The sequence below is a fragment of the Vanessa atalanta genome, chromosome 18 (assembly GCF_905147765.1).
Source record: "Vanessa atalanta chromosome 18, ilVanAtal1.2, whole genome shotgun sequence".
Classification (NCBI taxonomy): domain Eukaryota; kingdom Metazoa; phylum Arthropoda; class Insecta; order Lepidoptera; family Nymphalidae; genus Vanessa; species Vanessa atalanta.
This window is the reverse complement of record NC_061888.1, coordinates 10,363,219-10,376,031: the sequence shown is the minus strand read 5'-3', so window position 1 is coordinate 10,376,031 and position 12,813 is coordinate 10,363,219. Positions and strand designations below refer to the sequence as shown.

The 12,813-nt window shown below is 32.0% G+C and overlaps 1 protein-coding gene across 1 annotated transcript in view; it reads right to left on the bottom strand.

Annotated features, from left to right (window-relative positions):
- LOC125071054 (nephrin-like) overlaps positions 1 to 8,067 on the bottom strand; it is a 115,333-nt gene extending 107,266 nt beyond the window's left edge. Inside the window, exon 1 of the mRNA XM_047681119.1 lies at positions 7,888 to 8,067. The gene's annotated coding sequence lies outside the window, so the exon portion shown is untranslated. The remainder of the gene's footprint in view (positions 1 to 7,887) is intronic.
- Between the last annotated feature and the right edge of the window lie 4,746 nt (positions 8,068 to 12,813).

The window sequence follows — 12,813 nt, the reverse complement described above, 5'->3', positions numbered from 1 at the left end:
TAGGCTAGTTTTCGTATAAATTACCAACCTAGCTATACTAGACAACTCCCCTCGTAGTGAACCTACGTACCTAAATTTGAAACTTCCTCCGTCCAAACGATTTGCAACTATGTTACTTTGATAGGCCATTGAGCGGAGCATTGAAGTGATTTGCAGTGTTAAAACTATGTAGTAAAATTTTAACTTGACTTTAACAAGTCTACGTAATGATTAGTGTTTTAAAAAAACAAATTATGTGTATAATGATTTTTTTATCATCAATTAAAATCATATTTATTTTTGTAACTTTGGTAGGCCGTCGGTAACGACCGTTGCTGTTTGGCAATAGAATATCTGATAAGTGGGTGGTGGTGGTAAAGAGCCGAGATGGCCCAGTGGCTAGAACGCGTGCATCTTAACCGATGATTTCGGGTTCAAGCCCAGGCAGGCACCACTGAAATTTCATGTGCTTAATTTGTGTTTATAATTCATCTCGTGCTCGGCGGTGAAGGAAAACATCGTGAGGAAACCTGCATGTGTCTAATTTCAACGAAATTCTGCCACATGTGTATTCAATAATAATGCAATAAATCTGACAATTCTCATCATTGCAGAGCGTTTAATATTATGTATTATACAATCATATTTCGATTTTTTTTATCAATAATAACATGCGGTCGTATTTACTGAAGGCATCTTTAATCGAATGGAAGTAATCTGACATTTAGAGCAAGATCTCTGTTTTGTTTCCTCGGGACATCCTCGCTAATGGAATGTTGGAATTAACTTTAAGGCCACCATCCACTGATTTGATTCTTTTAAAATAAATTAAAATATATACAATATACATGATCAGTTTTTAACGCTTTAGTCATTGCTTTGTCCATAGCCAACACTTAGTAGTGAGAAGTTAAACTTATTTATTTGCTTGATGATAACTAACTTAACTCTGGTAATCTTTTCCTACGCCATCCAAATTTTACCCTAAAAATGTGATATTGATGGCCTTTTAGTTCTAAAACGAGCATTTCTGTTACAGTAGTCGGAATTGATGTGTCATCAACATCTGACATCTCAATTTGGTAATAAGCAACATTAATATCCTCTCGGAAAATTGTTTGGTACTATTTAATTCCAACTCGCAGCGGGGACTCATTGGTCAAATCAAATAGTGATAATTTCTTAAATTCTGAATAAAGTCAGATTACTAATTCGACTTTGCTCACTCATTGGTTATATTACAATATTATCGGAAGCCACCGACCAATGACCATCAGCGATTCAACAATGACAGGTTATTTTTTCAAATTACATTCACCTTCACAATGCACTAAAGCGTGAACAAGGTTTTTAGTAAAAGCAATGTCTTTTACTACAAACTGAACCTAAGATTTGACGCTAAGTTACAAAGAAAATATTCGTTTGCAAATTTACGCTTATTTCAACTATCTAATATTTCACTGCCATTATTAAATTATTATATTTGATAAAGATTTCCTATCAGAACATTTAATATGTTTTAGAAATTATTATATAATCGCTCATTCGTAACATCAGACACTTCGCTTACGGCTATTCTGTTAAAGGAAAAAATATAATTTAATTAAGTTCACAAAAATAAACAGTTATTTGATATATATATATATATATATATTTCTTAAAGTAAATTGGTGATACACATGCATGATTTTCATACGACTCATTCAGGTTTCAATTATCTTTTCTTGTGTTTCCATGGGTTTGAACTCGTAGTCAACAATAACATATTCTGAGCATTTCGACTTTTATGTGCCAAACATTCTATAGTAATGTATATTTATATATAGAGCCCCTCTGGGTAGGTACCAAGCACTCATAATATATTCTACTACCAATCAGCAATATTAAATATTGTTGTCTATCTCACTCACCCTTCAATGAATGAGACAGTGCAAATAGAGACACACGGGAAAACATCATAGTTCTCAAAGTTGGTGGTGCATTGATGTTGTAAGGAATGGTAAAAATAATACGGCACCGACTTCTATGGGCAGTGGTGATCACATAGCTTCAGGTGGCTCATATGGCCGTCCACCTAACAAGGTTATAAAATATATATTAATATCATAATATAAGATTGTGTAAAGTTTATCTTAATGATATTATTATTATCATTATTATTCAATATTATATTTACAATATTTAAATCTAAAAAAAAAAGTTACTTTAGAATATGTGCCAATTATGAAATGGAAAACAATACGTATCAAATTGATGTATTAATATATACATATATTTGCCTTGTCTTGTTGACTGACTGACTATTTTAAATATATTGTAATATCTGTTCATAACTTACTGGCAATTGTTTATCGACCAAACCCAAGCGGAGCAGCGTCACGTAATCAGTTCGAAGACTTTTGCTTAAGATATATTTATATTTATCCTTACCATTTTTATAACATAGGTTAGTGGACTGGCAAATAGACCAAAAAGTGGTCAATACGGTCCACAGACAATGGTGCCGTAAGAAATTTTAATCATTCCTAACTTCACCAATGTGGCATGCGTGGGAACTTAGATCCCTTTTGCCTGTTGTTACTCTGGCTCCGTAGCTCTTTAGACTTAGTATTGCTCTAGTTGGTGGTAGAATATATGATGAGCAGGTGGTAGCCCACCTTCCACAAAGCTTTACCACCAAGTATACCTTGATTGTATTATAACATTTATTGACGTCATCACTCAAAAATATAATTCAATAAAACGTAGATTATGAATATGAAAAAGTGTTTTGGGTTAATTTGTTCTGCTCTGACTATTGCCATTATTAATATCTCCCTGTGTAGTATTTAGGAAACTAATTGATGGTGGGTACATGAATCATGCTTCTATCTCGCACGTTTCCCTTTTTCTGGTCACTATTATTAATATTAACTGTCACATAAATCCTTATCGACCGTTCGTTTCCTTTTCTAAGTGTCAAATATAATAATATAAATTAATGGACGTCAATTTGTCTGTCAATCAAGATGGAGAAAATAGATTTTGATTAATTCATTTTGATCATAATTTATACATATAATATATTTTATGATATTATACAATTCTTACAACACCAATGCGCCACCAACCTTGGAAACTAAGATGTTACACTGGCTCACTCACCCTTCAAACCGGAACACAACAATAATGAGTATTGCTTTTTGGCGGTGGAATATCTGACGAATGGGTGGTACCTACCCCGACAGGCTTGCGCAAAGCAATACCACCAAGTTACTAAGCTATGTATAGCTACCATTACTATAATGTTTTATTTTTACATCCTTTTACAACACTTATAAAAAATTATAATACTGTCACCGTTTTTCCATATCCTTCCGACATATATACACATACTAGGTGTGTATTTATGACATAAACGACATAATATATTAGCTATAAAATGCTGAAATATGATGTTATAGAAATAAAACAAACGATCAGATGATAAGTGGTCACCTCTGTCCTTAAATATTGGCCTTGCTAATGCGCTGCCATAACATGATTAATATTGTCATATCCCTTATTCCTGCAAGCGAATTTTAGAAAAGGATTATCTACGACCGATCACATACATGCTCCTTCTTGCATGTGACCTTCTTCATCGTCTTTTTATCCTTCATAATTTATTATTGGTTTGGTCAAGATTAGAATAAATAAATGAATGTGTGCATGACTTAAATAAATGACGACAAGTTTACGACACAATATCACACTTAATTCAAAGTAAAGATCGCTGGTGTAGTGAAGAACATTTTGTTTGGGGACACATGTGGGAAAATATCATCCACCTGAATAAAACTAAGTGGTGTTGGTGAATTACAACCACTATTTGGATAACGATGTGGTCAAACCCATACATTATTTGATAGTGGTTTATAATATATTCCTAAATATTATAAAACTAAGACTGTCTGAATGTTATAAACTCAAAACTACCGAACGGTTTTTTATACAGCTTTCACCAATTGTTGGAGTAATTCACGAGGAAGATTTAGCTATATGGTTAATTGAGATATCGATGATGTAGAAAAATCATGGCAACTTGGAGATTTACTGGCGTGCGTAAATAAATAAGGTGCGAAGCCAGCACGAGTAGTTAATAATAGTCGGATTCTTGTGTAGAAAATTTAAAACGGTAAAACCAATTTTCAATTCAATTTAACAAATACATGATAGCATTACCGAGCGTAAAAGATGCTATAGAATAATTTACCTTCAAACTATATCACTACTTACATACGATGCAAACTGATCCCTATACATACACATTACTGGTGGAAGTTTTAAAAGTTTCACATGTTGGAGTCAGTAATTTTAAAGTTTGAGTTAATCCGTAAACAGAATATATCGAACTCGTTCCAGCTTAAGTCATAATATTAAGTAGGGGGACAGTAATACCTTTGTCTTCTACTGCTGGACAAGGCTCTAAGCTATGCTGCTTTGTCTTTTACTGCTGGGTAGGGCTCTAAGGTAATTAGGACGTCATAATTCAATCTGCAGCATGAGGTATTATGCTGCATATTGACGGTTATATTTGTTCCAAATTACGTCTTCTGAATGTATATTATATCAAATCAAATCAAAGTATACTTTATTCAAGTAGGCTTTTAGAAGCACTTATGAGTCGTCATTTAACAAACTATTTAAATTAAACCTACCATCGGTTCGGAATATAGATTCTACCGAAAAGAACCGGCAAGAAACTCAGTATTTACTCTTTTTCAACATCTAAAAATACAGTCATGTTAGTCAAACACAATTATATATGTATGTTACGTCTCCTGCCTGGAAGTCAACAAGCATTAACTCCACGCTTTTTTTCATCAATATCTATTAATATGCCTTCTTTACCAATGTATTTTTTTTATAAATGACTTGAATCTATGAAACGGCAAAGTTAAAAATGTCTGTGGAATTTTATTATAGAAGCGGATACCTTGCCCCAAGAATGATTTATTGACGTTGCGGAGTCGGAAACTTGGCGTTCTAAGCTTATCCTTACTTCTATCTATAAAATGATGAAACACGAAAACAAAAGAATGTAGCCGAAATTGTAGATTTAGCATGTGGTAAGGTCAAGCCACTTTATTCGAAAGACTTGATAACTGATGGGAAATTCTGTAATTGAAATTATGATTCGGAAAAAAAGGTTGCCCTTAAACCAGAGTAGACGACTTGAGGAATATGGAAATAGTTGAATATAGAATACACAGGATAAGTCATTAGCGAAATATGTAGATAAGACTTAATATGTCCAGCGACACATATGTTGGATAGAGGAAAAATTGCTAAACAATATAATATATTTTAAGTAATCTATATACTAATATTATAAATGTGAAAGTAACTGTCGCTCTTTCACTGCCAAACCAATGAACCGAATTTGATGAAATTTTGTATGAAGCAAACTTGAACTCCAAGGAAGGACATAGGCTACTTTTTGTGCCTAACGCATGACAACCAACCCCTAAAATGCGAGCGAAGGCGCGGGCGGCAACTAGTAATGGAATATTTCATGAGTCAGTCTTTAAGGATGTGCCTTCTTCGTACTAATTGCTATTTATAAAACTCAATGTTTCTTTAATATTGCATCTGGCTCATTAGATAGAAGACTTGATTCATAAGTCAAGATCGTTTTTGAGTCATTTGTGTTTATAGTTGTTCTCGTCATCGACGGCCAAAGAAATCATAGGAACAAACCTACCCGTATCTACCCATGTAATTATTTTGTACCAATTTTCAACGACAAGACGGAATAATATCCGTACCTTAAGAAGAGCTTTTCAAATAATAGCAAAACATTTTGGCGTATTTCTGTTATCTATAGGCCGAGATGCGAAGCAAACAAAATAATACTGAATAAATAATCTTAAGCTAAAATACCCTTACAAAACTACCCGAATTTGACAAGCGAGCGATTTCACACTTAAACAAACACCAATATGGACTACAAAAATATTTGCTATGATCCGAATGAAAGCCGTGACTGTGTCAACGGCAGTAGTTAGTTAACCACGATACATTCTACATTTTTTTTTAATTACGTTTTTTTATTCATTGGGTCCATTCATGTACTCTTAGGTACTAGAACTATTAGATAGTGAAATTCAAAGTCGACTTTGACAGCAAAGTCTTTGAGGGAAAAGGAACTAATGTGAACGAGTTTTATGTGATTTCATTTGTTTCATATTTATTTTAATTCATATAGAATTTTGTTTTAATGTTTTTCTAGAATGTGATTAAATGTTTTTCTAGAATTAAATTCAAATAATGTTGTCTTAAGAACAGATTTTAGTTGTGTCATTGAGAAGAAGAAGGACGTAACATATATGCTGTAGTATATAGTAGTCCAGGGTTTTTTGTCTTTCTTCTTCTAGATAATTCAATCATAAATTGTTTAAGCTAGTTAACCTGCGGACCGCCAAGCCGTTTTGAGTGTTCACGTAAACTTGTAAATTGTAAAATTGGAATAGTGCCATCAATCTACTAAATCTGACCTGTAGTCTCCCAATTTAAAAAGTCCCAGATATTTTTCCGTTCCATCAGTTTATTTATTTTATTTTTAAATAAAAATTGATAAAATTTTGATTGAGAAACTCATGTTTATTGTTTTAGAAACAAAAAGGTCGAACATAGCCGGCTTAGATAGTAACAATTCAATGTACGATCATAAAAGCGCAGTATATCACGAGAAATGACAAGCTGTGACTGTCTCTTGATAAAATATGATATATTGGTGATGCTGTAACGTCTCTGCTATAAACTATACAAACTGGTTTACGTACTTAATTAACTTGGAAGTTTAATTTAACGATTTTTACTAAAAATGTTAACAACACGAGAATCCAGCTGGGCGGAGATCTCTTTTATGGTATATGTATGTGGACGGACGAATAGGTCATCTGGTAGTAAGTGGGCACACTAAGTATTACTATTTGGTACCAGTTGACTGGGTGGTACCTACCCAGACAGACTTGCAAGTCCTACCAGATTTTTAATATATTAATATATATTTTTTTACAATTATATATATATATATATATATATATATATATATTTATTGGATTCGGTTATTGTTTATGGTCGATTTTTATTTCGGATATCCGACGGTTTTGATTACTAATACCATTTAAAACTTAATAATTGTATAATAAATTTTATCAACTCTCAAATAATAAGTTAGTAATTAAGAGCTATGTAAAGGCCTTAAACTTCATCTCATGTGATCAATCCATTAATATATTTCAATTAAAATAAAATGAATGTGAATAACCGGCACCAACAATAGAGATTTCTAAAAGAAATCTTCAAAATTCAACTCAAAAAAACTGTTCAGATTCTTTAAAAAATAATTAGGAATTTCTCTGATCTCTGGACTTGTTTACAATACGCGTAATACTACAATGATTAGTTTACTTTAATGTCAATAAGAATAAGAACTAGATTTATAATAAGAATCTGTAAATTTAATAATTTCACGTTGTTTATAATTTAAATATTATGCTTATTGTAATGCTTTATTATAATTTATGGTATATAACAAATTTAATTTATTAAAATTCATATAAAATTGTCATAGCTCGTTTTTTTTTTAAGTAAAAGTTGTCAGGGACACGAAGTTTTATGAAATTGGTATAATATGATTGAATTTTATAAGGTTTTATCCAATGAAAGCGCAGAAAACAAAGTTAAAAACGCGGGAGAAACTGCAACTGAAATCGGGGAAAGCTAGCTATGACATTTTAAAACTCAATTTCGTAGTCTTTTAATGATTTTTTTTTCTCAATAATAATAAAAAACATTAGGTATAGTGAAGTGGCTTGAAATTATAGAAAAAAAAACAGTAACTATTTGAACTTCAATATTCAATAAAACACAAGTATTTACCATAACATCCAACATCCAGTATTTTAGCTAAGTCATAAATCACAATACACTACACGGGAAATTACCACCAAAGAAAATACACCCATAGTTCAAAATACTACGTACAACTGTCACATTTCAAAATACGAATTCCATCATTCCGGAACGAAACACGCGCGCGCGCCGCCTGCAAACAACCACGGGTGACTACCGACTTTACGATTATGATCTGAACGTTTACTATAAATAAATTGTTTAAACGCGTTTTCCTACTGCTACCGTGTGGGAAGACACTCCTCGCATTATAGTTCACACACTGACACACACGTTGAAAAAAATTCAGCGTGTCGAATCGATCGAGTTAATCGTTCGATTTATTTCATCGATATAAGACCTGTTTACATTAATCGTTTTCGATAATCTTTTATTTGACATCCGATATATTATTCGTTTCCGAACGATTGTAACTATGTACGGCAATATTTTTCACTTTTCAGTGTCACAAATCAATGTCAAACACAGACTAACGGATAAATATTTGCATTCTCATATGAAATGCTCGTTTCGATTTGTGAGGTCCTTATCACGTTTACATAGGGATTCGTTTTCATTGTATATTTACTGAGCTAATTTGTGTTGACTAACGTGAAATGGTATTGATATGTTAATAATGGTTTCAAATCTGTTTGAAAATCTTGTCAGCTTCGACAGGTAATTGTTAACGTTTAGAAGATCGCTCGTAAAGCTGTGCATAATTTCGGGAGTTGAATGTCACAATGGTTTAACGGTGTATCATACAATTCGGTTAAGACAAAGATCAGAAGCATTGTATTATAATAGAAATGACAGAACTACTAAAAATCTGTGTTAGAACAGATTTAAGTACGTATTGGTAAGTTCATTTACATTTATTCAGTTCTAAGTAGGTATTGAGTTTTATTTGGGATTTATTCATCTGACAATTATGATATTCTTGTAGGGTATGAACAAAATTGTAAGATTTGATGAAGTAGCAAATTAATTGAATCCACGTTGATTTATGCAAACATTCAACTCAAAAATACTGTTCAGATTCTTTACAAAATAGGAATTTAGGAATTTCTCTGATCTCTGGACTTGTTTACAATACGCGAACTTTTGTGGGGTACTCTTGTAAGTATGAATTAAAAAAAACTGTGTTTAGATGTTTATTTAATGAACTTCTCAATTAATGTATTTGAATATATTAATTCTTCATGAAAAAAAATAATTATTAATTAGAAATCACCCTTATACTTGTATCATACCGTCTAATTATTTATATTTACAACATAAACTGAATAATATAATAAAGTTCTTACTATAGTTACCATAAAAAAAAATATAATATAATAATCGTAATGGCAATGAAAGTCAATTAAATAATTTACCAACTATAATAAATTATAATTTAATCACAATAATTAAATTAATGATGAACGACAGAAAAATAACGGGACATTTTTAGAAGGGAAGTTGTTTTTGGGCACATCAATTCAATTTTAAGGTTAAATTTGAGTACAACGTCTAGATTTTGAATAAAACATTTAGTTTTTTTTTTTATTTTATATGACGTATCTCATCATCATCTCTATTTGTTTTGTTGTATTTTATTTTATTAAACTAATAGAAACTTGAACTTGAAAATATTACACGATTACTATAAATATTTTTTATAAAAGTAAAATATTGTTCTAAAAATATCCGGTTCAAAATCAAAATGTTCCAAATAAATTCCACTGCTATGGGTCAGTTAATAAAATTATCCACTTCGACGGCAAAACCTCATTGTTTTATTATGGATCGCTATCCATTATAGCAATTGAGATTCGCTAACGCAGCGAACCGACCCCACAAGCCCATATTACCGACCTTAATAAACTGAAAGTATTTGCCCTTACGTCATTTTAATGTGCTGTCAGTTCCTTTCACAGTGGCGCTTTTAAACGCCGATCATTATCAATCTTTTTTTTATGTTATCGGTACGCGAACGGACAAATGTGCCACCTCATGGTGAGTAGTCATCACTGTATAGACGCTGGTGATGGAAGAAATATTTACCATGTCCAATATCGCCAATTTGCTACCGACCTTGAGAACGAAGATTCTATGTCCCTTGAGCCTGTAGAGTCATTGGCTCACTTTCAAGAACGAAGGCAAGCTTGCTCGAAACCAATACACAACTACAGAAATAACTATTGAAGTTAATCCACTGATTGATTAGATGTTCTCTATATTTATCGTACTTTTCCATTACACACTATACTACAGTTCTTTTTTCAGTTAAATCACAGTTTTTACGAAAATTAAATACGACGATTAACTTACCAGAAATAAAAATAAGAATGCGTGAGTCTGTTTTATCTTGTTTGTATCAATGTCCGAGTAAATCCTTATTAGTCATTAAAATGATATTGGTAATTATTATTTATGTCAAATCTAGCAGCAGCTATCATCTATATATTATCACATCACATCACATCACATCATCAGCCCATATCTGTCCACTGCTGGACATAGGCCTCTCCAAATGCACGCCACTGTGGTCTTTCATCGGCAACTCTCATTCAGCTCCTGCCAGCCGTATATATTATAAGAAGATTACAATCAAAATCAAAATAAACTTTATTCAAGTACGCTTTTAAAAGCACTTTCGAATCGTCATTTAACAAACTATATTAAGTTAAGCTACCACCGGTTCGGAATGTAGATTCTACCGAAAATAACCGGCAAGTAACACAGTAGTTATGTTTTTTCACCATCTAAAAATACAGTCATGTTAGTTAAATACAATTATATATGAATGTTATATATCCCGCCTGGAAGACAACAAGAATTTAAGTCGGTCTTTTACTGGGGTTGATTAAACATTAAAAAAAAATAATATTACTAATTCAAGCCTGACTGCTGTGTAATATTAGTTCAGTCAATAAAGAACATAAATAACAACATATATAACATAACATATATAATATATAACATTGCTAGATGTTAACGTAAAACTGTGTAAAAAAATTAGCTTAGATTACTCACTATCACTTACTTCATACATACCAAAGACCTTCAAAGACAATTATTCATGTGCTCTTGTAATTAATTCAAAAGTACTTGCGAACTTTTCTGATGAATTAATATGGTTTGGTATCGCGTTGCCTAATATAATGTCTTCACATCTCGAAATAATCCGTTTACATTTTTCCAAATCAACGCGCATATAAAATCGTTACGCATGTTTGGTAACGCACCTGCAACCCCACTGGTGTTGCAGATGTCCATGGGCAGTGGTAATCACTTTCCATCAGGTGAGCCTCCTACTCGTTTGCCCCCATATGACATAAAAAAAAAGAAAAAAAATTTTTTATGTAGTTACACATTACGAGAATATTATATTTAAATATTATTTTTATTAAAAAAATGTATTAAACTTGCTTCAAGAAATATAAAATTGAATCATAAATTACTGTTTTGTAATAAACATAAATTAATGAAGCGACATAAAGATGTTTGACGTCACACTTTTAACTTACGATCTACTATTAAATGATAAGTAAACTGGCTCACTCAGTTTTTATCCCGAATCAAATGAATTCGTATTGTTTGACGGGATAATAATTTATGAGTAGATGGTATCTACCAAGGACTGGATCAGCGCAAAATCCTACGACCCGATAAATAGATAAATAAATAATCGTTTCGTTAAAATGTAAACGGCGCCCGATGTTGTCAGTTAACTCGTACAGCGTTGTATTACTTTATATTGTTAGGAGTTTTACCGTAATGAGTGCTGAGTTTCAAATTAATTTACACACTTTATAAAATAACTTAAGCCCATGTTTATGCTGCGGGCTTATTCGGATTCGCATTGACTTAAAATTTAATATTAATGCGTGTAGAAAAAACAATAGCGCGCCTACAATTCTCATTTGTCTGCAAAGCACAAGTACACGGTACAAGCCAACTAAGATTTTTTTATTTTTATACTTATTGAATCTTTTTTCAGATGTTCTGCTAATGGATAAATAATAAGGATCTTTAGTCTGATCGTCAATAGGGTTTCTGTGAAAATTTATCAGCAAGTGATTTAGGATTTAATTTAACGATTTCCGGTGTCGAGTAATATGTATACCGGTTTTCATGGGTACATTGGAAAATACAGGATTCGATTTCCTTCTTCAAAAAATTCATCAGTTTTCTATGTTGTCTTGGGTGTGGATGTTTGTGGAACCATCTTTACTTCTGATTTTACATAACACTAGCTTTAGCTACTTACATCAGATCAGAATAATGTATGTGATGTTGTCCAATATTTGTTTATTATTACTTAGATCGTATGAATACCTATGGAGCGACGTCTTAGAGAGATACTCTATCAAGATAGTGCTTCTCAACAGCTTTACCTGCTTTCAAATGCACGATAGTGTAATTACTGCCAACTTTAAAAAACCATGGTTGCTACCTATCGAGAATTATTTAACAGTATATATGAATAACGATTTAAATTAACCTGAGGCGTTTATATGCAACAGCTAGCTTATTACACTGACAATGCTGATTTATATAAATAAAAACAAATCAATAATATGATCAACATTTTTCGTCTTTCTATTCTCCAAAGATTTTCCGCGCCTTTCTATTGTTTCAAGTTTGGTAGTTTTATATAATAGCATGTTTTAAAATTTAATTTATTTAAAAAGAGCGTTTAAATAACGCTCCTCTAAAATTTTATCCTTGGCTGAGAATGACACTGTTAAAAGAATTATTTATGGGCCCCATAGCGAAGTTTACTATGCAGTGACATTACGGGGGTTAGGATTGTGAATAAAAACTAGGGTGATATAAATTGCTTAACTTTTGTTTTACAACTTCTCGTGGCTTTTTATTGAAAATTTAATATTCCTTCTTAATATAATGTAATGGATTGTAATATAA